The sequence below is a fragment of the Silurus meridionalis genome, chromosome 8, assembly GCF_014805685.1.
Source record: "Silurus meridionalis isolate SWU-2019-XX chromosome 8, ASM1480568v1, whole genome shotgun sequence".
NCBI lineage: Eukaryota > Metazoa > Chordata > Actinopteri > Siluriformes > Siluridae > Silurus > Silurus meridionalis.
Window position 1 is genome coordinate 21,888,340 of NC_060891.1, and position 26,456 is coordinate 21,914,795.

General features: G+C 37.7%; 1 long non-coding RNA gene across 2 annotated transcripts; it reads right to left on the minus strand.

The window, feature by feature from the left end:
- Positions 1 to 5,183: 5,183 nt before the first annotated feature.
- LOC124390361 lies at positions 5,184 to 20,631 on the minus strand. Of its 2 annotated transcripts, XR_006926729.1 has the most exons (4): positions 17,581 to 20,631; positions 15,361 to 15,486; positions 10,005 to 10,083; positions 5,184 to 8,648 (listed from the first exon to the last, which is right to left on the minus strand). It is a non-coding gene; the product is annotated as an uncharacterized LOC124390361 (long non-coding RNA). The 2 variants fall into 2 exon arrangements; XR_006926728.1 differs by lacking the exon at positions 17,581 to 20,631 and having other exon boundaries at positions 15,361 to 16,882.
- Positions 20,632 to 26,456: the final 5,825 nt, after the last annotated feature.

The window sequence follows — 26,456 nt, forward strand, 5'->3', positions numbered from 1 at the left end:
TGTACCCAAAGTGTCACTATTCATTATAATGGCATACCACTATTCATACACGTATAATGACAAATATCTCTCATCCAATGTAGTTAAGTGTATCTTCAGTAATCGTGAGTGACGCACATTCCTGTTGTAATAAAATATGAAACACTAACATTTATTGAAGAATTAAAAATAAGTGTAAGTTCAAAGCAGATGCTAATGTTATTAGAAATGTATAATAAATGTGTTTTGTTCTACTTTATACAGTACTATGACAAGCTGGGATCAGGTGTTCTCATTATCTAATGCAGCGGTCCCCAAACCTTTTTAGCGCCACAGACCGGTTTAATGTCAGACAATATTTTCACGGACCGGCCTTTAAGGTGTGGCGGATAAATAGAACAAAATAAAATGATACGACCAGCATAAAAACTGGTATTTTCTAAATATAATAATAAACGTGAATCCACTGTGTTGTTTTTTGTTTATTTTGCTCGCTAAGGGGTTAAATTTAGTGGTAATGTATTATGTGTTAGCAGCCAGAGCAGCCTCTTTAAGAAGGTAGATGATTTAGGTAAGACATGTGACCGAGGCATATTGACATGCGTCAAGAGTGAGTCATAGACAGATGTGGCGGAGAGAATCCGGTAATTATCCAAAATAAAACATCGTTCAGAATCAGATAATAAATAAAACGGAAATAATGTAAGTTATGTATTCTTTTTGTGCGGCCCGGTACCAATTGACCCACAGACCTGTGCCGGTCCAGGCCCGGGGGTTGGGAACCACTGATTTCATGTAAAATGCTGTAGAATTAGAGTATACCTTATAATCCAATAAACTTTTGTCTTAGTTTCTGCCACTCTGATCGTCCCACATAAACACCCTAAAGATGTGCATTCCCCAACAATAGTTTATTTCCCAATCCCAGGCTTGCTTTAGTAGATAAACCTGATAATGTATTTCTACTTATGGACTGTTGCTGTAATCATAAAGACTTTCCCCTCCACATCCCAGAACTCTTATTCTTCATTATTCAAAATATGCTTTGGCTTGCTCATCAGGGATAAATGCACACCATCTTTGTGTGGTCTCATGGATTTTTTCTTGGAATTCCCATCTCTGGCTTGCCCATTAAAGATCTAAATCTATACAGTTTAAAATCTATGCTTTATAAAAAAAACATATTTTATATCATCTCACAGGCTTTTCTATAAACTGCATACACTATATGGAAAAAAGTTTATTGACACCTGAACATAAGATTCATTTCTGATTTTTGAACATCACATTTGACATTTAGTTCCCATTTGCTTTGAATAATCTTCACTTTTTTGGGAAGATGTTCTACTAGGCTTTGAAATGTGTGTCTGTAGAGATTTCTGTTAATCTAGACAGGGCTTTAGTAAAGTCAGGTACTGATATAGGTGAGGAGGCATAGAATACAGTCAGTGCTTCAATTCATCCCAAAGTGTTCAGTAGAGTTGAGGTCAGAGCTCTAATGCAGGCCAATCAAGATCTTCTACTCAAACCAATACAAACCAGAGACATTGTTAAGATGGAACAGGTTTGAGTCTCCTAGTTCAAATTAATACAAAATTTAATGATATTCAGCCAAAGACATTCAATACAATTGCCTCCAACCTTCTGGTAAATGTCAAGAATCAAGAAGCTTTTATTGTTAATCTTTACCATATATAGCTGATTTATTACACGGTGAATTGAGGTAACGTTCCTTCAGAACCCTGTTGCTACACCACACAACATAAAGCTACATACAGAACACAGAGTAAAGGACTAAAGTTTGGAGAAGAACCACATATGGCTGAAAAAGGCAGATGTCCCAATATTTTTCCATGTAGTATATCCTTCAGTATTGATTTATGAAATATTTAGCAAAGCATTTCAATTTGTAATGAAGACAAAATGTATGAACCTTTCAACCACACCGAGAACTGTGAAAATCAATGATTTTAGAATTCTCTCCACCCTTCCTAATGGACCTGTAACTACAGTCCCAAGCTAATTTTAACTGCTATGTCTAAAGCCCAAGTAAACGTTCCTATTGCTTACTTTAAAATGCCTGTTGGATAAAAATAGCTTACTGTGACAGCATAATGCAGTGCCAGCTAAAAATCTATATATAAATAATAAATATATAAAATCGCATGAGTGAATATGGAAGAGAAAGGCATTTTACTTAATTATTTAACTGCAGATAGTGCCTCTAGATCATTTTTTTTGGTCTGGAATGAATTCATTAACCTGATTGTGATTATGATAGAATAATCAAATTATTTGCCTGGAAATGCATTAGCATGTGTCTGGATCATTTGCATGGTCTGTTTTACTGACCCTAATTTGGGGTTCCTAGAAACCCACTCCATTACAATTGAGAGGATTATTTGAATGAATATTTAATCTTACAAAATATTTGCTGATTAATGGACTTCCATTAAGCATACAAAAATATTAGATGTAAAAGCAATTTTGTGCTGAAAGTATTTTATGTAAAACACTTTTTAAATGATAAATTGCGAATTACGATACATAGATCAGCTAGATGTTGTCTCAACATCATGCAAAATAACTAGAAAGATGTGCACAAGCAATTAGTGATAGAAATGGAAATTATACAAGGCAGCAAGGCTTGTGAGCAAATCAATCAACCAAAGCACTACTTATATATCTGCTTTTCTGGAGTTAATAGAGTCACTGAAACTGATACAAAATACTTTTAATAAACAAAAACACGTCAGTACCTGCTGTTATCGGTGAGAAAAAAAAAACAGGTTAAAATACGAACTCTGTGTCATAGCACTGCTGCTCTAATCATATATCTCAATTGATGATTGTCAGGGCTAGCACGGTCATCTCTGCTGGACTTAACTCTATATTCCCAATAGTCCATCTTTTAATTTACTCGCGTTTCTCTCAGGTTAGCTGCTGCTGCAAGTGTATGTTTTCAGATTTCAGCTGTCACATTTTGTAGGGACTGCAGAAATGAACAGTGAAAGCTTTTGTTAGATTAAAATCTATGTTGCTTGAAGCTGTTGCTTTAACCATTCTGACTGCGATTTAGCCACTCCAAGGCCCATAAAGGGCATCCTGTCATGTCAGCATTTTCATATCCTTTGGATCGTCAGAAAGTGTGCTAGTCAGAGCTTGCAACCCACATCTGCTACAAACTGCACAAGCTCAATCAAGTCAAGTCAAGAAGCTTTTATTGTCATTTCTACCATATATAGCTGACACAGTACACAGTGAAATGAGACAACGTTCCTCCAGAGCTACATAAAACAACATAGAGCTACAACACACAACATACAGTTACATAACAGAACACAAAGCTAAGGACTAAAGTGCACACATAAAGTGCATCATGTACAACCTAGTGCAGACCTAGACAGACGACACAAGACAGTGTGGGACATATACACATAACATATAATAGTGCCGACCAGTAAACCTAATGTTATACAGTAATGTGCAAAAGAGAGAACTGAAAACAAGAGTCTATGCAACCGTTGTGCAAAAACAGCAATAGCAGCAGTCGATAGGTACAAAACAGCATGCAAACAGTATAATATGATTCAATATTAATATAATATGGGAGGTGGACTGGATTGAGATGAGTAATGAGTGTGTGTTGAGTTCAGGTTGCACAGTTTAGTAACACACAGTTGAGTGAGTGTGTGTTTTGTACAGGTCAGTTCTGTGTGTTGAGGAGCCTGATGGCTTGAGGGAAAAAACTGTTGCACAGACTGGATGTAATGACCCAAATGCTTCGGAACCTCTTTCCTAATGGTAAGAGTGCGAAGAATGTGTGTGAGGGGTGTGTTGGCAACAATGGTGTTGGCTTTTCAGATGCAGCGTGAGGTGTAAATGAATGCATGAGGTGTAAATGTCCGTTATAGTGGGGAGAGAGACTCGATAATCTTCTCGGCCATCCTCACTAACCTCTGTAGGGTCTTGCAATTCGAGACAGTGCAGTTTCCAAACCAGGCAGTGATGCAGCTGCTCAGGATGCTTTTGATAGTCCCTCTGTACTTCAGTCCCTCAGTACTACAAACTGTTTACATGACGTTTTTAGCACATCTTTCCTGAACTGCTGCTATATTGCTCTTTTGTACAACATTTTGTTTACAATTTGGCTACTGTTCAATTTTGTTCACTTTGTCTTGTTATAACAGGTTTACTTTGGCGGAGCTATTTTGTGTTTTGTCCTGCACTGTCTTGTGTTGTCTTGAACTGTCTTGTGTTGTTTTTGCACTGTTTGCACCAGGTTGCACACATGCACTTTATGTGGCGAGGACACTTACTAGTCATTAGCCCTGTGTTTTCTGTTTCTGTGATTAATGTAGCATCAGGTTTCTGGGGAACGTTGTTTCATTTTACTATGTACTGCGTCAGCTGTATATGGTTGAAATGACAATGAAAGCTTTGTGACTTGACTTGACTGTAGAACATGGTTAGGATGGGGGTAGGGAGATGGACTTGTCGCTAATGTTGCTCGTTCTTGTCGATTTCTTCTCTATAACATCCGAAGGATTCGACAATTTCTGTCCACACAGGCTGCCCAGGTGCTTGTTCAGTCTCTTGTCATTTCAAGACTTGACTACTGCAACTCTCTGCTAGCAGGTCTTCCCCTGAACGCTATTCGTCCACTGCAAATGATCCAAAACGCAGCTGCACGACTTGTGTTCAATCAGCCCAAGTTTTCCCACACCACCCCACTGCTGCGCTCCCTTCACTGGCTTTCAGTAGCTGCACGTATCAGATTCAAAACACTGATGCTTGCCTACAAGGCCAAAAATGGACCAGCACCATCTTACCTCAGTGACCTCATCACATCTCGCACTGCACCACGCTGTCTGAGATCCTCCAGCACTGCTCGACTGGTACCTCCTTCTCTCAGAATGAGAGGTAAGTACACTTCAAGGCTCTTCTCTGTTCTGGCACCGAGGTGGTGGAATGAACTTCCCCTAGATGTCCGTACAGCAGAGTCCCTGACTATCTTCAAACGACGACTGAAAACCTACCTCTTCCTGAAATACCTACATTAGCACTTTCCAAGTTTGTAGAATTCGAGTTATATTTATATTAAGTTTGTAATCTTGCGTACCAGTGTAGATTTATTCATTACTAGAGACTCAAAGCACTTTTGTACGTCGCTCTGGATAAGGGCGTCTGTTAAATGCCACAAATGTAAATGTAAATGGACTTTCCCCAGCCTTCTCAGGAAGTAGAGATGCTGCTGGGCTTTCTCAGTGATGGAGCAGGTGAAGTTCTTGCTGATGAGACCCACAACAGTTGTATCATCGGCAAACTTGATGGTGTTATTCAAGTTGTGTATTGCTACACAGTCATGAGTCAGCAGTGTGAACAGCAATGGGCTAAGCACACCACCCTGAGGGGCCCCAGTGCTTAGTGTGGTGGTGCTGTTGTTCCCAATCCAGACTGTCTTAGGTCTTCCAGTTAGAAAGTACAGGATCCAGTTGCAGAGGGAGGTGTTCAGGGGCAGTAGACTCAGCTTCTAAATCAGGAATAATTATTTTGAATGCTGAACTGAAGTCTATGAACAGCATTCGTAAGTATGGGTCCTTGTTTTCCAGGTGGGTGAGGACGAGATGTCCGTGGAACAATTTGGACGATATGCAAACTGCATAGGGTCCAGTGAAGGTGGAAGCTGGGTCTTGAAGTGCTTCAAGATGAGCCTCCTGAAGCACTTCATTATGATGGGTTTACAGTAAGTGTGACAGGAAAATAGTCATTGAGGCAGGAGACTGTAGACTTAAAAAAAAGTCAACAAATATTTATGTGGATTTTTTGTCCTACAAAAAAATGATTTGGTTGCAGACACACTTACAAGGACATTTACAAAAAAAGCTGGACATTCTGAGGAAAGGTCAGCAAAAATGGTCCAAAGCAGTCGTTAAGCTTTTTCATGAACCATCCGTACTTTTGTGTTTTTCTTTCCCATAGAATTTGCACAAAAGCATACAATTTGCTTTAATTTCAAACCTCCCAACAAAGCCGTAATGCACAGAAAAAATGAACAAAAATGCACAGAAAACATGTGGTTAAATTCTGAGGTTAATATTAAGGCTTCTGCTAGAAATGATGTATGATTGTTTTAAGAGGTGGATTGGTTTAGGTAGGACGCCACTGGAGGACCTGTGTAAGAAATGCACAGCTTGACTCTTATTAAAATTATTTGGACTATGCTCATGATAAATTCACTTGATACTGATCAGTACACTTGTTACTGACAAGTAATGGATTAATTTTTGCATCTGCTTCTCTCTTTGTGTCATTTAATAGAGTTTGACTTGCCATTGTCAGTCTAACACCACTTCCTTGTCACTTTGTTAGTTATGCAAATTTGCTCAATACTTTCAAGAAATGCCTGAGGACACAACTCGCGTGCACCTGAAAATAGCTTTCTAAAGCTTTCTCTTTGTGTATACTATATACATATACTTTTCATTGCAAATGTTTCCTCGTTATATCAAGCGGTTGACTGTCATTTGAATGGCATTATTTTACTGTTATGCAAGTTTATTTATATAATCTTTTGTGCAATTTTTTTCCAGCACTTCTTTTTAAGAACTGGGTACTTGTTACTGTTATGTTAGATATTCTTCTTCTTCTCAGGCAGCAGCGATATTTAACTTGCTTCCAAATAGTAGATTATTTCCTCTCCTGAAGCACTTTCTGTATCACTCTTGAGTCATCAAAAAATGTTTATTTTTGCACTTGTCCTAAACTGTCAAGAATTTGCTTTTCCATTTTCAGTTTTGTCATCCCATTTGTCATTTAGTCTTTCACACATTGTATACAACATGCCCTGAAGTGTGAATTAATTAGGGAATGTGTGCATATGTAAGGCTTTAGAGCTGTCTTAACTCATAGCAGGATTAAACGACTACTGAAGAATGTATGTATAAATGAATAAATGAATGAATTGATTAATTAATTAATATGAATTTGACAGTTTAAACTGACTTTTATACTTAGTGGAGTATTCAAATTAAAATCTGTTGTGCAATTTGATTAAAACAAGCCCTAATTACAGTAAAATAGATTCTGCCCCTTGCTGTAACAGGGACCTGAACCCACTGAACGATATTCACTTATGAGAACCTTAATGATCCTTAAAAGTTTGGAAAAAACTCTATAGCTCTTCCTTCTTTTAGAAGTCAGAAGGTACACACTGAGCCTTTGAGTCTAGTGAATCTAGTTATTTTAAGCTCAAACTGTGAGAAAGCAGGAGAACTTTTCTTGACCTTGGGCTTTGACCTCTTTGCAAACCAAACAGCCTTTTTTTTTATCGTTGGAACGACCTCAACCAATACACTATATAAGTTAAAAAAAGAAAAGTAAAAAAACCATTAGTGTAACGCTGCGGCCCGGGTTCGATCCCCGGTCAGGGAACCAACCCCAGCCACTTTTAGTGGCGGCCCCAAGCCCGTATAAATTCTGGAGGGTTGTGTTAGGAAGGGCATCCAGCGTAAAAACATGTGCCAAATCAAACATGCGGAGGATCCGCTGTGGTGACCCCTAATAGGAGAAGCCGAAAGAAATGTGTAAAGTTGTTAAACATGGTATGAATGGAAAGAGGAATCAACAATCATGACATATTTACATAATGATGGATTGAATATTGTTTTGGAAAGAGTTACAATAATGCCAGTGGTTGCTGATAGGAAGATCCTGAACTCAAATTCCACTACCAAGATACTATTTTTGAAAGGTTGAGCTAGACATTTAAATTCAAACTTCTCAGATGTACAATCTTTCAGTTGTAAGTTGCTTTGGATAAAAGGATCAGCCGAATAATTTGGTTATGTAAAAAATATATATATATAAATAAATAAATAAACAATTCCCCTTAATTAACATCATTTATTTAAAAAACTTTTTTTTCTATGCATCTTTAGGAAATACTAAGGTGGCATCATGGTAGATTTGAAACCAGTTTGGGAAACACTTAATGCCAAAAAGAATTTGGAACCCAGACGACACAGAACATGCATAACAATTCCATACCCAGTGTATCCCATGCTCTGGATCGAACCAGGGACCTTGCAGTGCAACTTGCAACGACACCATGCTCGCTACTAAATAGAAAACATTTCCCTGCACAGCAGTATGCAAGAACCTGTAGAAACAACAGTCAGCAATCAGCAGGAAACAGAAGGAAATGTTTCTCAGCACTTGAATCTCCCAGTGTGCAGTTCTGTAGGTCTTTTGTGGGTAGTTCATAAGGCAAAGATGAGAAGAAGTGGCATAAAGCCCTCAGAGCAATGGGGAGCAATGCTTTTATCACCTAGTCCCACTGGGAGACACTTTTGAGAAAACTAAAATAGGTTTAAAACCATTTTAAGGCTAGAAGGTTGTACCCAGCTGCAGGTCCACACTAAAAGGATACTGCTTCAGTTGATCCTTGTTTCAGTGCCATGCCCTTTCATCTGAATAACTTCAGACAAAATGCCCTTCATGGGATTCCAGTCATGCTTGATAATGCGTATCGATCATGAAAGTCCATAAACTTGTGTTATTGTCCTCGGTTGATATGCATATTGTACTGCCAAGATGTAGAAGCACATACTGTACAGATGTTATATTGGTTTCTGTTGGATGTTTGGTTCTGGATTTTGGCAGAAAATCTGCAGGTGAATGAAAAAGTGAATAAAATGTGCACCTTCTAGCAAAATAATGATTGAATCCACAAATACCAATTCCACAAATGCCCAGTCAGGGCCTAAATCAAAATCCTATCGAAAACATGTGGAATGATTTGAGGGCTGAGGGAGTATAAAATCCCACTCAGAATTTAATAGATCTAGAGCTTTTCTGTAAGGAAGAGTCACGTCCGAATGTGCTAAACGGGTAGATTCGTACTCTCAAAGATTTTGTGCAGAAATAAACTGACATTTTAACAGGGGTGTGTAGACTTTTCAACATTTACTGTATAATCTGATTCTCTAAAATGTCCACATTTACTTTTATCATACACAAATTTAATGTCAGGTGAACTGATCTGGTTGATTATGAATACCACCTTATTTGTGGAGCAGAAATGAATTGTACTCTCATTTCCTAGATCCTTTCTGCAAGCAAAATGTAAAGTGACTGCCATGAGAAATAGCTTCTTATTACGCTGCCATTCCCTGTGTAATGAGATGCCACTCACTGTCTAGTAGCTTAGTTCCTCGCTGATGCACTTTATGTGAGGGGAGTCCTTGTAAGTGTTTAGGGCATCTCATAAAACTTGCATACAAAATCAATATGATAAATACAATATTCAATAAAATATTGTGGAGGGAAAAAAAGGCAAAACATTTATCAAAGAATTTTAGTAGCCCCTAAATAAATTTGCTGTTAGGTATGGGCTCATTTATAATTAAATATATTGTAGAGAAGCACATACCAATCTATAATTAAATAACGATCCTTTTATTGATTATTAAAAAAAAGATGGATCCTGGCTGCATTAATGGTGCAAAGCTTTTCTACTGTCCTTGAATACGTGTCATTGAGAGCTGGGCATTTGAAGAACATGGCATTTATTCTAGGACTTTGATTAATCTTTCTTTTTCTCTGATTCAATTATTGTTCAAGGCAGAGGCACTTTACAAAGAGGCCTTTATCAGCTTCTTTAAACCCCTCCATCTCATGCTATCAATTACTTGAAAATGGTAATTGATAAAAGAGTAAAAAAAAAAAAAAAGTTAGTTAAAGTTTACTTGTGCTGTGGGTGCAAATAAAAGTCTTGCTTTTTTCCAGTGTATTCTGTATTCTCCAGATTGTTATATGTGAAATGTAAAGTAGTCTAAAATGCCATTAGATGCTGAATATAGGTTTGCAAATATCTGTTCCAACATATACAGTATATATATGAAGTGAACTTTGATCTTAGTCTAGTAATATTTAAATGCATTGTAAAAAAGTGTTGATTATTAAACAGATTTTTATTTTTTTCATATTGCTGTTGCTTTTTAATCTCTGATTTACAATCATACCTTTGAGGCGTTTTCATTCTTCAAGGTTTCACAGCAGAGGTTGTCTTTGTGATCACTGATAGATCAGAGTTTGCAGAGTCTGTGTAGGTGAGTCAACAAAGAAGAAGTGAATAGCAAATGTTTGAATGGTTTAAAGATTTCGAAATAAAATACAGCACATATGCGATAACCGAATGGGAAAATATTTAAATTGGATTTTTTATACATGTTGAAGCCTTTGTTTTCTTGTATTCAATGTTTAAATAAAAAAAATGGCACTCACCATTAATTTTCTCTTTTGTAACAGTGCTTTCACACTTTCTGATGTTTTACCCTTGTTTGGTAAGTGTTAAATGTAAACATTGTGTTTTCTGTCCCAGATCTCTGCCCTAGATCTCTGAGTAACCCAAAAGACCAGTCAGCAAAAATATCATTAGATGATATTGTCAGGATTATGAACAGAAACTGTTTTCCATCAGCCACAGCACCTCACTGAACCATGCAAAATGATAGCTTGTGCTCTTGATTCATATGTACAGTTAACTATCAATTGCATGAAGACTGACCTTGCATCACACTCTGTCTTACATTTATCTTTTCATGATCTTCATGCCCAGGTTATGCTTTTTTGTTACCTTAGATTATTTTCCTTGGTATTAAAATAATATCTACAATATATATGTTTTACTATTATTGCCACTTGCATCTGCCATCACCTTTCATCAGGTGACTAAACAAAAGTAAATAAGTACTTATTCAATTTGTACAGCACATATCTTAATCTGGATTGGAATCTGATATAAAGCTTGATGGGAGTGCTGGTAGCGAAATAATCAACACTTGGGTGGAGTGATGATGATCTCAAGCAGAATATCATTATCCCCTGACATTTCAATAAAAGCATGCCTGGAAGTGTTTTTCTTTTTCACCCTCTTAAAACTCACTGTGCTAATGCACATCATCCATGTTGTGGGAAGTCCAGAAAACAGGTCACATTACCAAAAAACTGCAGCATCCAAAGCCCTCAATTTGAAAAAAAGAAAAAAAAAAACCCTGCTCCAGGTTTAGCTCTGAATATTTTAATGCGCTGACTTTGCAGAATGACTGTACAGGTGTTTTTGTTTAGTTGTTATATAGTGTCCAAGTATAAGGTATTGCAAATTAGAACGAGTGGTAGGCCATCAGGGCCAGCAAGGCCGTCTCGTGGCAGAATCACTGGCATAAGCTTTAATATATTTTTGTCCATAAAAAATGATAAATTATTCTCAGTAGTCTATTTGTTTAATTTAATTGGCTGAAGGAGGAGAAGGGGAGGAGGAAGACGTCTACAGAGACGGCAGGGAAAGGAGAAGTGTAGGAGAGTGGACGTTAGGGTTGGTATTTTAAATGTTGGTACAATGACTGGTAAAGAGAGCAAGTTAGCTGATATGATGGAGAGGAGAAAGGTAGATATGTTGTTTGGTCAGGAAACAAAGTTGAAAGGGAGTAAGGCCAGGAACAATGGAGGTGGGTTTAAACTGTTCTTTCATGGTCTGGATGGAAAGAGAAATGGTGTAGGGGTGATTCTGTAGGAAGAGAACAGTAAGTGTGTAGTGGAGGTGGAGAGTTTCTGATAGGATGATAAACCTGAAGCTGGAAGTTGAAGGAGCAATGATAAATGTAATCAGTGGCTATGCTCCACAAGTGGGTTGTGAGATGGAGGTGAAAAAAAAATTTTTGGAGTGAGTTAGATGAAGGGGTAGAAGGTATACCTAGGAATAAAAGATTGGTGAGGTGGATTTCAATGGGCATGTAGATAAAGGGAACAGAGGTGATGAGGAGGTGATGGTAGGTATGGCCTTCTGTGAAATAGAAATGGGGAAGGGCAGATGGTGGTAGATTTTGCTAAAAGGATGGAAATGGCAGTGGTGAATACGTATTTTAAGAAGAAGGAGGATCATAGGGTGACATATAAGAGCGGAGGACGGTGCACACAGGTGGACTATGTTCTATGTAGGAGATGCAACCTGAAGGAGATTGGAGACTGTAAGGTGTTGGCAGGGGACAGTGTAGCTAGACAGCATCGGATTGTGGTCTGTAGGATGGTTTTGTATGTGAAGAAAAAGAGGAGGAAAATGAAGACTGAAAGAAGAATAAGATGGTGGACAATAAAGCAAGAAGAGTATAGTGTGAGATTCAGGGAAGAGGTCAGACAGGGGCTCAGTGGTGGTGAAGAGGTGCTGGATGATTGGGCAACTACTGCAGAAGTGATAAGGGAGACAGCTAGAAAAGTACTTGGTGTGACATCTGGAAATAAAAAGGAAGATAAAGAGACGTGGTGGTGGAATGAAGAAATGCAGGAAAGCATGAGGAGAAAGAGGTTGGCAAAACAGAATTGGAATCGACAGAGTGATGACAAAAGTAGGCAGGGGTACAAGGAGATGCAGCAGCAGGTAAAGAGGGATGTGGCAAAAGCTAAGGAAAAGGCATTCTAGGAGCTGTATGAAAAGTGAACAATAAGGAAAGAGAAATGGATTTGTACCGATTGGCCAGGCAGAGGGACCGAGCTGGGAAGGATGTGCTGCAAATTAGAGCAATAAAGGGTTGGAGATGGAAATGTGTTGACTAGTGAGGAGAGTGTGTTGAGAAGATGGAGGGAGTATTTTGACCAGCTAATGAACGAGGAAAATGAAAAAGAGAGAAGGTTGGATGGTGTGGAGATGGTGAAGCAGGAAGTGAATAGGATTAGTAAGGAGGAAGTGAGAGCAACAATTAGGAGGATGAAGAGTAGAACGTCGGTTGGACCAGATGACATACAGGTAGAAGCGTGGAGATGTTTAGGAGAGATGGCAGTGGAGTTTTTAACAAGATTGTTTAACAAAATTTTGGAAGGTGAGAGGATGCCTGAGGAATGGAGAAGTTGTGTGCTGATACCGATCTTCAAGAATAAGGGAGATGTGCAGACCTGCAGTAACTACAGGGGAATAAAGTTGATCAGTCACACCATGAAGTTATGGGAAAGAGTAGTGGAAGCCAGGCTGAGGGAAGAGGTGACCATCTATGAGCAACAGTATGGTTTTATGCCGAGGAAGAGCACTACAGACGTAGTATTTTCTTTGAGAATGTTGATGAAGAAAGTATAAAGGTCAGAAGGAGTTGCATTGTGTGTTTGTGGATTTAGAGAAAGCATATGACAGGGTGCCAAGTGAGGAATTGTGGCACTGTATGAGGAAGTCATGTGTGTCAGAGAAGTATGTGAGGGTGGTGCAGGACATGTATGAGGACAGTGTGACAGCAGTAAAGTGTACAGTAGGAATGACAGATTGGTTCAAGGTGGAGGTTAGACTGCATCAAGGATCGTCTCTGACCCCTTTCCTGTTTGCAGTGGTGATGGACAGGTTATTTCTATAGCGCTTTTCACAACAGACATTGTCACAAAGCAGCTTTACAGAAATTAACAGTTAAGGTGAATGGTGTGCATTTATCCCTGATGAACAAGCCATGGCGACTTATAGGACTGTGGTTAGACCTGCGATGTTGTCTGGTTTGAGACAGTGGCATTGAGTAAAAGACAGGAGGTGAAGGGATTCAATCACATCTGCATTTTCATGTACTTTAATGGGCTGGTCAGAGATATTGCAACTAGTCAGAGTTCACAAACCGCATCTGTAGCAAACAGCACAAGTTCAAAAATATTTGTGTGGATTTTATTCCACAATGGCTGGCAGAGGAGAAGAAATGGATTTGGTCACAAATATACTTACAAGGACATTTATAAGATGGACTTTTTAACAAAAGCTGGACATGGTGAGGAAAGTGTAGCCAAAACAGTTCAAAACTGTAGTTAAGCTATTTCATGAAAATGTATACTTTTGTGTTTTATTCCCTGTAGAATTTGCACAAAAACACATTTCAAATCCCCAGGAAAACTGTAATGCCAAAAAAAAAAATGCATTAAAATGCCCAAAATTCCAGAATCATTTTATGGGGTTATTAATGCTTCTGCTAGTGATGATGTATTAAGCTCAGCTGTGACTACAGTGAAAGGAGACTTGTTTAATTGTGTTATTTGGGTTTCCTGCTTAGTAAAGGCATACATTCTCACTGTATTAGAATGTATGTAAAGCAGCTCATTTTTTTTTACTGCATTTCTGTATAACAGTGATGGTTTCTATAGCCATGTTGTCATAATGCTGGTATTAAGAGGTGCATTGATTCAGGCAAGACACCACTGAAGGCTTGGGTGTAAAATGCATGGCCTGCCACTGTTTAAAACACATCTTGCTGCTTGAATTAAATGAACTGAGCAAAGCTGTTATAGAAAAATGATTAGAATAAGAATTAGAATAAAGAATTAGAGAATTAGATTAAAGCCTTTAGGAGTGATGGAAATAAAATAGAAAATAAAAATAAATATGGACAATAAAGGGATGCTGTCCTGCTGTCTGAAAAAAAAAAGATTTATTTCAAAGCACATTTTAAATTATCTGATTAGTCTAAATTAGAAAGAATATTTTTCTCTGTAAAACCTAACCTGTGGTAAAATGTCCTTTTCAATATAAGACCTTAATCAATCCTGGGTATGGACTTGATTATTCACACTAAGAGTAGAAACACCCAAAATATCCAGCATCGTTATTGTGATGTTTTGCTTTTGTGAAAGAGTATTTGTAGGCAGTCCATTACTGCAGTAGGAATACAAACCAACTGACAACCTGAGCTTTTATTGAAAGGATGATTTTCTCTAGAGAGCAGTTGACAGCTCGTCAGATGAATATTATTAGGGCAAACAGGTGTCAAAACAGCAGATGTGATTTGGTAAAGGCCCCTGGGTGTAATGAGGACACAAACACACTGAAAACAATTGAATTATAAACCGGGAGTTTATTATTTACATTGCAAAAAGAAGGATGAGAGTACAGAGAGCCTGTGCATTGTTCTTTTGTTTTGTGTGTTTTAATGATTGAGTGGCAATTCGAAAACCACCCTATGTCTTCTGTTTTTCCAGTGGGCATCTTACATTATTATTTTCTCTGTGATAGCTGCTGTTTGGGGAAAATGGATTCAGTTAAGTTAATAAGATTTGAAAAAATGGCAGAGATATTTTAAATCAAACAGCTCCTTCTGTGAATGTTAAATAGTCAAACTCCTTATCCAAATCTATCCAGCTTTGTGGTTTTTCTTTTTGTTTTAAATCAAGATTGTTTTTAGACCAATTAGCTATAATATTAAAACAATTTATAATACAGTATAAAAAAGTTCATATTTTGGAAGCAGGAAGAATGGGCAAGTGTATGGATCTGCATGACATTGGCAAAGGGCTAAGTTGTGATGGCTTGATTACTTGTTCAGAGCAAGTATTGTTTGTTCTTCCTATTATGCAGTGGCTAGTACCTACCTAATATGGAGTCTCCCACCACCACTGCAACTGGATCATAGAACAATGGAAAAAAGGTGGACTGGTCTGATGAATCCTGTGTTCTTTCACATCATGTTTCCAGCTGAATTAGTGTGTGTCGCCTACCTGAAAAAAAAAAAAAAATGGCACAAGGATGCACTATGGAAAGAAGTGTGATGTTTAGCATTCATGTGGCTTTCACTTTGACACATACAGTACAACCTCAAATCAAATCAAATTTCAAATCGAATCAAATCGAATTTAATTTGTCACATACACATACATACGCAGTACGACGTGCCGCGAAATGCTTTGTACAACGGTCCGACATGAGAGAATAGGATGGGGAGAAAAATAAACCAAGTAAAAAAGAAGGCAGATAAATAAAATGTAAAGAGTAGAAACTATATAAAATATATATAGATATATATGAGGAAAAAAGTGTATGAGAAAAAAAAGTGTAACCTAACGACCTTCATATTATTGCAGACTAAGTGCACCCCTTCATGGCAATGGCTTCTTTCAGCAGGAAAACGCTGTCTTCCACGCTATAAAAATTGTCCAGGAATGGTTTGAGGAACATGAAAAATAGCTCAAGAGATCCTAATTTGATCAAATATCTCGTGGGACAAAAAAAATCCTATCTATGGAGACTTTACTTCTTACAGCACTTAAAAGATCTTTTTCTAATGTCTTAGTCTCCATGGTCAATTAACGCAAACCAGTTTATTTATTGTAAATCATGTTAAATTGTGTAGATTTGTGACCTTAGTTTTTTTTTTTTTTTTTTTACAATAAAATTAGTTTTCTCCATTAATAGTCAATATTATTTTACTCAGTCTATACAAGCATTGTGTATTACAGTACACGTTTATGATTTTAATGCAGGTTGAACATATATCTTTATTTCCAGTAAAAAATAAATACATTTCAATAATAAAAAAACTAAATGTCACCTCCCTGTTACAGTACCTTCTGATTTATTTCATTTTTAATTCTAACTTTTTCAAATAGATCATTAGTGCTGGTCTCCAAAGTACAGCAGTATAAGACACTTTAACTGGAAATATGGCACAGGATTCCACGAGGTGATATATGAATGATAAAATACATTACATACAATACATTAGTTGTAAATTTTTAGCATGCATAATTTAAGATGGTGTCCTTGGCCACCTTATTTTAACTAGCTAATTGATAAATGGCTGAATTACTGCTCTGGCTCTTTATAGCTGTCAAATTAGGTTCAGTAATGAATGCAAAAATGCTGCCCTCGGTTTTCTTCTTTTCTGTAATTAAGCCATTTATTTGTTTCCCCTCTCATTTACGTAGTTGTCTGCTAAGAAGGTGATTTTTTCGTACACTCAAACTGTCTTCTCTATTTCATGCCCTTCATGCCAGGAAGATCCCTTGTTCGTTAATCAGCCCACTTTGCTAATGAAAGTATCCAGCAGAACTAATCAAAACATGTGCGTAATTAATCAACCCGTAGCAATCTGTAACCTTTTCCAAATGCCTGTGACATCTCTTTTCATGCTTAAGCTAAGCCCATTTTTACTCATTGATAGTGCTTAATGGCCATGCCACCAAACCTGAAAAGAGGAAATCTTTATTTTTTTTTAATAGTGCAACCATGAAGAAATATTATATAATAAAGTGTTAGATCGCTAATATATTTATATATATAACCAGCATATGTGTGTGTGGGGTGTATCTACATAGCGAGGTTCATAAATAGTCAGACTGCAACACGTTAAGAACGAATAAATGTTGACTTTCAGGATTGCAATACAAAATTCGTACAGTAAAAGAAACATGGTGAGCAAGTGCTGGATTTTGAAAATGAGATTGCTGCTGAACACAATTTTAGTGTTAAACTATTTATGAGTAAAAATAGGCTTAGCTTAAGTATGAAAAAAGATGTCAGGCATTTATAAAATGGTTAAAGATTGCTACAGGTTGAGTAATTACACACATGATTCTTCTTAAGCCTAATTTGTATTAAACTTATATATAAGTCTAACGCTCATATCATTTGTAAGTCCAATAGCGGTTTTGCTTCAGGTCTGCCTGTTTACTATTGGTTTAGTCTCAAAGAGAAAATGTATGCTTGTCTTTGTATACAGTATAACAAATCTATTTTTATATACACTGATTACTTTTTTTTTTACTGGAACTGGAACTGATGGTCTAAAAATAGCTTTCTGGGTGTGACCTAACCTTTTCAAATATGGTTTCAGGGTGCCTTTTTATTCCAGATGGGTCTTCTCTAGGGCAGGTTTCTCCTCAAAGGGAAAGGTCAATTCATTGGGACATCCAGAGTTGCAAAGACATTGGTGTTTTATAAGGCATGTCAGAGAGGCAGACATAGACAACAGCATAAAAAGAGTGAGAAATGTCCTGAAAAGACATATGAAAATACATACATTATACCCTCATATATATATATATATATATATATATATAAGTGACTACCTTCAGGTACCCTTCTTTATTCTTGAAGTCGTTTGAGAGATACATTTTGGATCAAATTTTGTATTGAAAGGTGAGTTCAATGATGTTCACTGCTGGGCCTTGAGCAAGGCTGACAACCCTCAATATGCTCAGTTTAAATAGAAATGAGATAATTGTAAATTGCTCAAAATAAGGACATCTGCCACATTCTGTAAATACATGTTATTAAGCTGTTTAAACACCTGATAACATGAACTTGTTCATCTGATGTTCCACATGAATAAACATAACTGCATATTGATATACAGTAAAAGGATATAAACTCTCTATTAGCAGTACACGCTGATAAATATTGATAGATTTTTGTGAAAAGAGTAAGGAACTTAATGCATGTAAATGTGTCTAGGTGCATCTGGCCTCGTTGGTTAGACTTATTATTTAATGATATGACATTTCCATGTGATGGCAAATGGCATGTTGATGTCAGAGTGGCATCCGCCAGCTTGTTGGGTCTATACCTCCCAAAGCGCAGCAGGTTTAATTGGCTTTGCTCCTGTCTGCCCTTTATGAGTTAATGAGGCAGACGTCTGAGCATGGCCTCAGCTGGAGGTTGCCAGCCGCAGGCGATGCCACAGTGCCACAGCAGCAACTCGAGCCTGCAGAAGCCCCTGCTGGATTCATCATTTGTTGCATGCCAATGCTCACTTTGCTTCTATGTCTATGAATTATTTTGTCCCAGATTACTAGCATGACCTGCATGCAGATTCATACACACTATGACCTATAAAGCACGATATCTGATATTCAGTGAGCTTGTTCACCCTACAATAATTAAAATCCCTTTTACAAAGTTTAATTAAGGTCAAAATAACAAGTAGAGACAAGTTCTCCCTGTTCACCCCAATGTTAGTTTCCTTACCGTAGATTATTCCTGATCTTCTACCTAATTTAGTCTTGTTACAAGACACTTACCAACCAGGGAGAGCAAAGGCTATCAAATCTGACCCCATATTTTTAAAATGCTGCTCATGCAACACTATCTATCTTATTCACATAGATACCTCTATTATCGGTTCTGATTGTTAGGGGAGAGAGTGAGCACGACCCCCTCCGTTTCTGAAATCACAACCAGTTTTGCTGCTTTGGACTCCCTTAGGTGGCTATGGCATTTTCGTGCAATTGGGAAATGTGCCATCGACTGCCATACTATACCCAACACTACATGGTCACAACAATTTGAACCTGTCTTTGAATTAAATGTCTAAGAATATTTGTCTAATATTAGTTTTTTAACACATTTAAAATATTTGTTTCTTTGCATTTATTTTTAGATTGTCTAAAATGTTACACTGCCTTCAGTGGCACTGTAATAGTCTATATTACCAATTTCATAGTCGACACTGCAACTCTGATATTCACAAGCCCATGGTTTGTATCTTCACCCTGGTGCTCTGCAACATCTATTCGGTGATCCACAATAATACACCAATGGGTCCGAGTACATCCTGTTACCACTCTCATGGTGCATTTTCCCCTTCTCTTGGTCCACTGCACAACTGAAATGGTCCAAATCTTATCCTGACTGGCCTCTTTACCAATTCTATATCGTATCTCCAATCTGATATAGTAATCCAATCCACTACACTTGACTGATGCTCCCTAAAACCATTCCCATGGTCCTACTACCACTGTTATGGTCCATATTGCTCTAATGATTCACAGAACCATCACAGGTCTGAAACTGTACTCACATTGCCCAAACTGCCAATTTGATAGTCTCTATTGTCGGACTGATGCGCCACAAAACCACTCTGATAGTTCACAGTGTTACTCTAATGGTCTATGAATTGTACTCTCACAGTCCACAGTGATATTTTGATAGCATAAAACATTACTCTGACTATTCACTGTTCCAGCTTCATGGTACATACAAACATATTACAGTCAGATAGTCCTTTGCACCATTGTCAGTCCACAGAGCCACAAACAACCTTTTTGAGAGTCCACATCAACACTTTTACAGTCTAAAATGCTACTCTGATGGGCCATACTTCCATTCTTTCATTATAGCATTGTGTAAAACTATTTCCTAGGTACTGTACACACAGACAAGCTGCACTATCATGGTCCATGCAAAGACACTTCTGAACACTAGGTTTTTTGCTAGATTTGGGTAGATGAATCAACCCATGTAAACCGCAGGCAAGAGTTTCCTTAAATCACAAGTTAAGGGTGACTTAAAAGTGAGGTTAATTTTGGCCCACATATGGCCAAACTTTACAGTATATAAAGTATAAAAGTGTTGATCATGTGCTTATAGTGTCTTTTGGACAGTTCTATAATTTGAATTTACTGTGCAGTCATCCTATCATAACCTTAACTGCTAAGTCACTGTTACATTCCTGTTCAATAGCTATTTCCTTTTTTACTCAATTAGCTAACGCTATGTAACAAGGTGTTATACATACTTTATTATGGTAATAAGTAATTTTCAATGCCAAAACCATCCAAACAACTTATTATTATTATTAGAGAGACTCTAGAATGGATTAAAAAAATGCAGAAAAAGTTCCCTCCATTTTCCAGTCATTTGAAGGCCCATAGCAAAAAATGTAATATCTGAGTCTCTGGAATGGAAGAGCCTTATAGGAGAAGGCCAGTAGCTGTAATCATGCAAGTGCTGCTTTCCTGTATTACTATTCTTGCCCCCTTTGAACAAGTCTCACTACTACACTGGGGACAGTTGTTCATGTGCCCTGACCATAAACTTCCTTTTGTTTTGAGAAAAAGGTATCTTAATTGTATAATACTGACCAATTCAATGGCCACTATATGGTATATGTTCAACTTTTCATCATGTTATAAAACAAAAGTTTATTTGAAATAAACACCATAACCTTGTGATTCTCACCATCAATACTATATTACTATATAGACCAAAATTCCCTTTTCATTTAAACTGGTGGTTCTTTATGTATGCTGCATCTGTTCTTCACTGCATAAATACATAATAAATCCTTCTATGCGTAAGCTAGAGTGATAGCTCTAGGCAACTCCAGCTGGACAAGCGCTGCTCTCAAGCATTAGACATTTATACTTGAGCCATGTTTTGAGCCCACCGGCAGTGAGCCTGTCAAAAAATGCCAGAGAATGAAAGTATGCATCGGGGCACTTCTTGGAAGTAAGCATTACTTTAAGAGGCCTTGCTGAAAGTATGGAAATCAAATTTTAAATCCCAGCCAACATACAAGTGCCGCTCATTCTGAAAAAGAACCCGCTTCATCCACAGGCCAGATCTTGCAATGCAGAAGAGCCGATTTAGGGTTTGCAGGGAAGAAGCTGACAAGAGGGTGAAGATAAAAATGTTTTAATCAGAAATGCTATATTTATGTAGATAATATACAGTAATTAGGCAAAAAAAAAAAAATCGATGGCTTGTGAGTAGTCTATTGTAAGTAAACTTTTTTTTTTTTTTGCATTTATTGTATTTACATTATGTGGTCTCTCCCATTAAGCATAATATAATGTAGATGTCTGTGCTTCAGTTATCCTCCCGTTGCAGTGGTGTTCTGTGAGATTATGGTAATTAGCTGTAAAAGATTTAACACTCACATATCTAAAAAAGTTTTTAGAAACTTTTTTTTTAATATAGAAAAATGGCAATCAGTGGTTCAGTTTGGAACAAGAGTATCTCTGAATCAAAGTTCACCCCGAGTTGCTAACTAGTGCACAGAAACATTGCAATTTCGACGCTGATGGAATTTCTGAAATCAGCTGTGATTTGATGAAAAAAGGAATCTAAATGTGGTACTTCAGTAAAGTAAATGGAAATTGTCAGGAGTGAACATCATGTCCATAGCAAGGTGCATAAAGCCAAGCTGCACTTTGGGAATTAAGCCTCTATTTAAATCTATCATAGATCTCTTTTAAATATTCTTATAGAATTTCAAATTACAAAACCAATCATTTATGTACTAAAAACAGCCCCTATCTGTGTGCTTTAACAGAATAATCAGCATTCAAGAAATTAATTAGCTTGGCGTGTAGCAGCTTTTTTTTCTTCCCTTTTGATTATCAGAATGTGTTAATTGCAGTTTGCCCTTTTACAGCACATGATGACGTGGTAATTTTGGAGCGCCACATTCCTAACACGTAATTGCCCAAAGTGTTTGGTGTTTTAATCATGCTTATGTTATTGTAAACTTGTTCATTCTAATGGGATTTAATTACAACAATAATGGTCTCCCATTGTCCACAGAATTACAACTGACAATTGATAAGTACTCAGACAGAGACATTTAGTAAGAACACACACTTCTGTGTGTCTGCTGATTTCTCCAAAAAAACTGCAAATGAGCTGTTGCAGGTGCTTAACTGACCCTTTGCTAAAAGCAATTAATAAGTTTGCAACAGTAGCTGAGCAGGTTCATTCATGAAAAAAGAGTCAAGGAAATAGGTTTTGCTTTTCTACCCTGCTGTTTAAAAGCAATGCTGTTATTTGTCCTTAATGAGCAAGCCAGTGGTGACTGTGGCAAGAAAAACTCCCTGAGATGGCATGAAGAGGAAACTTTGCGAAGAACCAAGAGGAACCATTCCAATGCGATCTGCACTCATTGATATGCTTTGATGATGACATTGTTAGTATTTGGGATAGGTTAGATAGGCTTCAGTTTTATATATATATTTATATATATCCACCGATTAGGCATAACATTATATGACCAACTGCATAATACTTTATTATTAGTGAAACCAGACTCAACATAGAGTATTAAGACAAAATGTTCTTGTACATATTTTATAGTAATTATGGTGTTTAAAATTACGTAAATCATCAGAAAACCAAAAGGAACTTTTTTCGTTTCCACACGGATGGTTAATGAGGTGATATCGGAGAAAATGTACCTCTCCTAACTTTCATACGGATTTCATAATCAGAGAATATTTGTTTTTGATGTGAATTTCAAGCTTTCTATACACATATTTATTATATCTGTGAGGCAAATATTTGTTAAGATTTAGACTGTTTTAATTTTATGTCTGTGACAGAGACAGTTCCTGTCTTTTTTCTTTATTGTACAAAAGCACAGCGTTTTGTCATTATTATGAGTGTATACAAATACAAGTAAAGCCTTCACAGATTCGAATGATGTATTGCTCTTATCTATACAATCAAAAAGGCAAAGTAATTTAAGATCGTTTTGGCGTTATGAGGAAATTATTTCACAAAACTCGCCGGCGCATTGACCGACCCCAGAAGGTTAATTGCGGGATGTGTGCATTGCTGATTTTGGTGCTTGATTTGAGACTTGGCACATCAGGAAAATGAAGTTTAATGATTAAATTTTTTTTTCAGTGGTTTTTCTTTGTTTTTTTACTATACACATATATATATATATATATATATACATACACATATTAACTTTTAATCACCACATTAACTGTGTAAAGCTGCTTTGAGACAATGTTCTTTGTTAAAAACGCTATACAAATAAAATCGAATTGAATTGAATATATATATATATATATATATATATATATATATATATATATATATATATATATATATATATATATATATATATATATATATATATATATATATATATATTCACACTGTTGTTAATTCATCATGTACATACGCTGCTTTGAGTATTTCAGAAACTGCTGATCTCCTGGCATTTTGGCATACCACACTCTCATAAATGATACATTCTTTTGAGAGCTCAAAGGAAATTGTTCAGGCTGATTCAGTGTGACTGGAAGGTTACATTAACTCAAATAACCACTCTTTACAGACATGATGAACAGAAAAGCACAACAGAACACACAACACATCTGTCCTATGATTATTGCCTACAACAGCAGAACACATTGGGTTGCTATCCTGTTAGCCAATAACAGGAATGTGAGGTAATATTAGGCACAGAAAAAGCATTTTATTTTGATGATTGTAAAATTGTAAAATATGTAACATGAACTCAGTATTAGTCTATACATATTCTGTAATCTATAAGTAACCGGACCATCACGTACAGCCATTGTTGTTGTTCTGTAAGTCAACACATAAAATAATGAGGTTAAAATACATAGCCTAAGCCCTGATTTGAGAGTAATTAGCCAGCTGTATTTTCTTACATCATTAATTCAAGCACAGTGGAAATAACACAATTTTTAAACTTGATGGATTAGGTATGACATTGGCAACTGGCGCCTGTTGTTGCTGTCTCTTCATATGAGGTGCAAAAATGAGAGAATGACAGTCAAGCAGATTATGAGGTTGAAAAATCTAAGCAAATGAGCTGCAAACCTTCATTAACACACACACACACACACACACACACACACACACACACACACACACACACACACACACACACAGTAGCATAAACTACAAAACATACACAACCTGTTTTTTTTTTGCACAATACTCACTACCACATCTTGCTTTTTTTTTTTTGCACACACATTCATTTACAAATTGCACAATATGTACAGTTGCACTTACAACTGCACTTTCAACCTATTCTACACCTTTAATAAAGGAAAATGTTAATGTAAAGTATATGCTCCATGCTCTATTTACATATATATCTAATTTTTATTATTAACAAAATTTATTTGTATTGGCAAATTACATTTCACTGATAAATTCTGTTATATTCCTTTATTTATTTATTTATTTATTTATTTATTTATTTATTATACATTTCACTGTATGTAGTTTTGTGTATGGTAGTGGTGTGTGACAAATTAAATTAAATCATTGGATTTATTAATAAAGTGCTTATGGCAGAGGCATTAAACTGATCAAACATCAAGCTGTTACCACAAAGTTGGAGTCACACAATTGTATAAGATATTTTTATAATTGGTAGCATAACATTTTCCCATAGCTTGATCTAGGAGACCGTTTCTAGGTTACGTATGTAACCCTGGTTCCCTGAGGGAACAAGATGCTACATCAACAACCCTTTGGGAACGCTTCTGCATGTCCATTGTCTGAATCACGTGTGTAATCTGTCCAACAAAAAGGTGCGACATCACCAGCGGGGTGACGTCACAACCAAGAAGCTATAAAAGCACATGCGGTGAGAAAATAAAACGCTGCATCTCCAGGCCACACTCCCTGGCCACTCACACAGGGAGTGTGGACTGGAGATGTAGCGTCTCATTCCTTTAGGGAACCAAGGTTGCATACATAACCTAGAGACATTCCCTTTTAGGAACTTAAGCTGCTTCAACAACGCTTTGGGAATGAGAGTAAACACCCTGAAAGGTGCTTGGAGACCAGAAGATTTATAAGAGGATAAGGTAGCATCCACAATCTACCTGCTGAGGGTCTGCTTGTTTGCAGGGAGCCCCTTTTTAATAGAGACCATAGTAGACAAACAGCTGCTCCCACTTTTACCACAGTTCCGTTCTGTGACGTATAGCCGGTTAAGCTTCTCCTGGTCAGGGGCCTGAAAGGCAAGAGAATAGAATTCCTGCAGCATGACGGATCAAGGGGGAACCGAGGGCCTCCAAAATGATGCCCAGGTACAATACTGGCACTCTAGGTTACACCCGAGAACAGAGGAAATTTGTCACTAATGGTGCTTGCTGGCTGTGCATTTAACTGGGTCCAACTGGTGGTGCTCGCAACACACCATGAACAGGCCCCATTTTGCGGCATACAACCTCCTTGCGAATGGACCTCTGAATTGGAGAATAGTCTCCACTACCTTGGCAGAAAAATCAGCGGCTAAGAGCTGTGCCCCATTAGCCTCCATAACTCCGGGCAGGGGTGAACAACAGTGCACCCTGCCTAAAAGAGAGAAGATACCTTATTTGAGGAATCTTCAAAGGAGGTTTTTAGAGAAGGACTACCAGGTCTGTAACCCATGGTCTGCACAGCCACTGCCTGGGGGACGGACTCTATCCTGGCGAACTCTCTTTAGGACTCCTGGCTGCGAGCAGCACGACAGGGGGAAAGGCATACAGGTGCAACCTCGGCCATGCCTTTACCATGGTGTCCAGCCCAAGAGGGCCTTTGTGAGTAAGGAAAAACCAGAGGGAGCAGTGCAATGTCTCTCGAGTTGCAAACAGGTCCACTTGTGCTCTGTAAAACTTCCTCAATATCTGCTCCATCACATCTGGGTGGAGCCTCCATTTCCTGGGCCTTGGCTCTAGCCTTAAGAGGGCGTCTGCTCCCTGGTTCAGGCACCCTAGGGAATATGCTGCCCTCACAAAGAGCAGCTTCCCTAAGTGGTCGAGATCGCAGTCCCCCCTAATGGTTGATATAGAAGACCACTGATGTGTTGTCTATATGGATCAGCACATGGTGGCTTTGCAGGTTGGGAGAAAGTGCTTCAGAGCCAGTAGCACGGCTGTTATCTCCAGGCAGTTGAGATGGAGCCTGCTTCACTCTTGACTGCCCCAATCCCGTGAGGGAGGCGTCCATCGTTAGCATTAAGTGACAACAAGGAGCTCCCAACACGCGGCCCTGACACAGGAACCTGGGTTCTCTCCACACTCCTTAGGGCTTAATAATGCGGGGGCGACCAGAAGAAAAGTCAAGAGCTCTGTCCCTGTCAGGAATATCTGACAGGATGAGCCACAAATACCTCTCTGTGGCCACAAGGGCTGACATGGACAGGCCA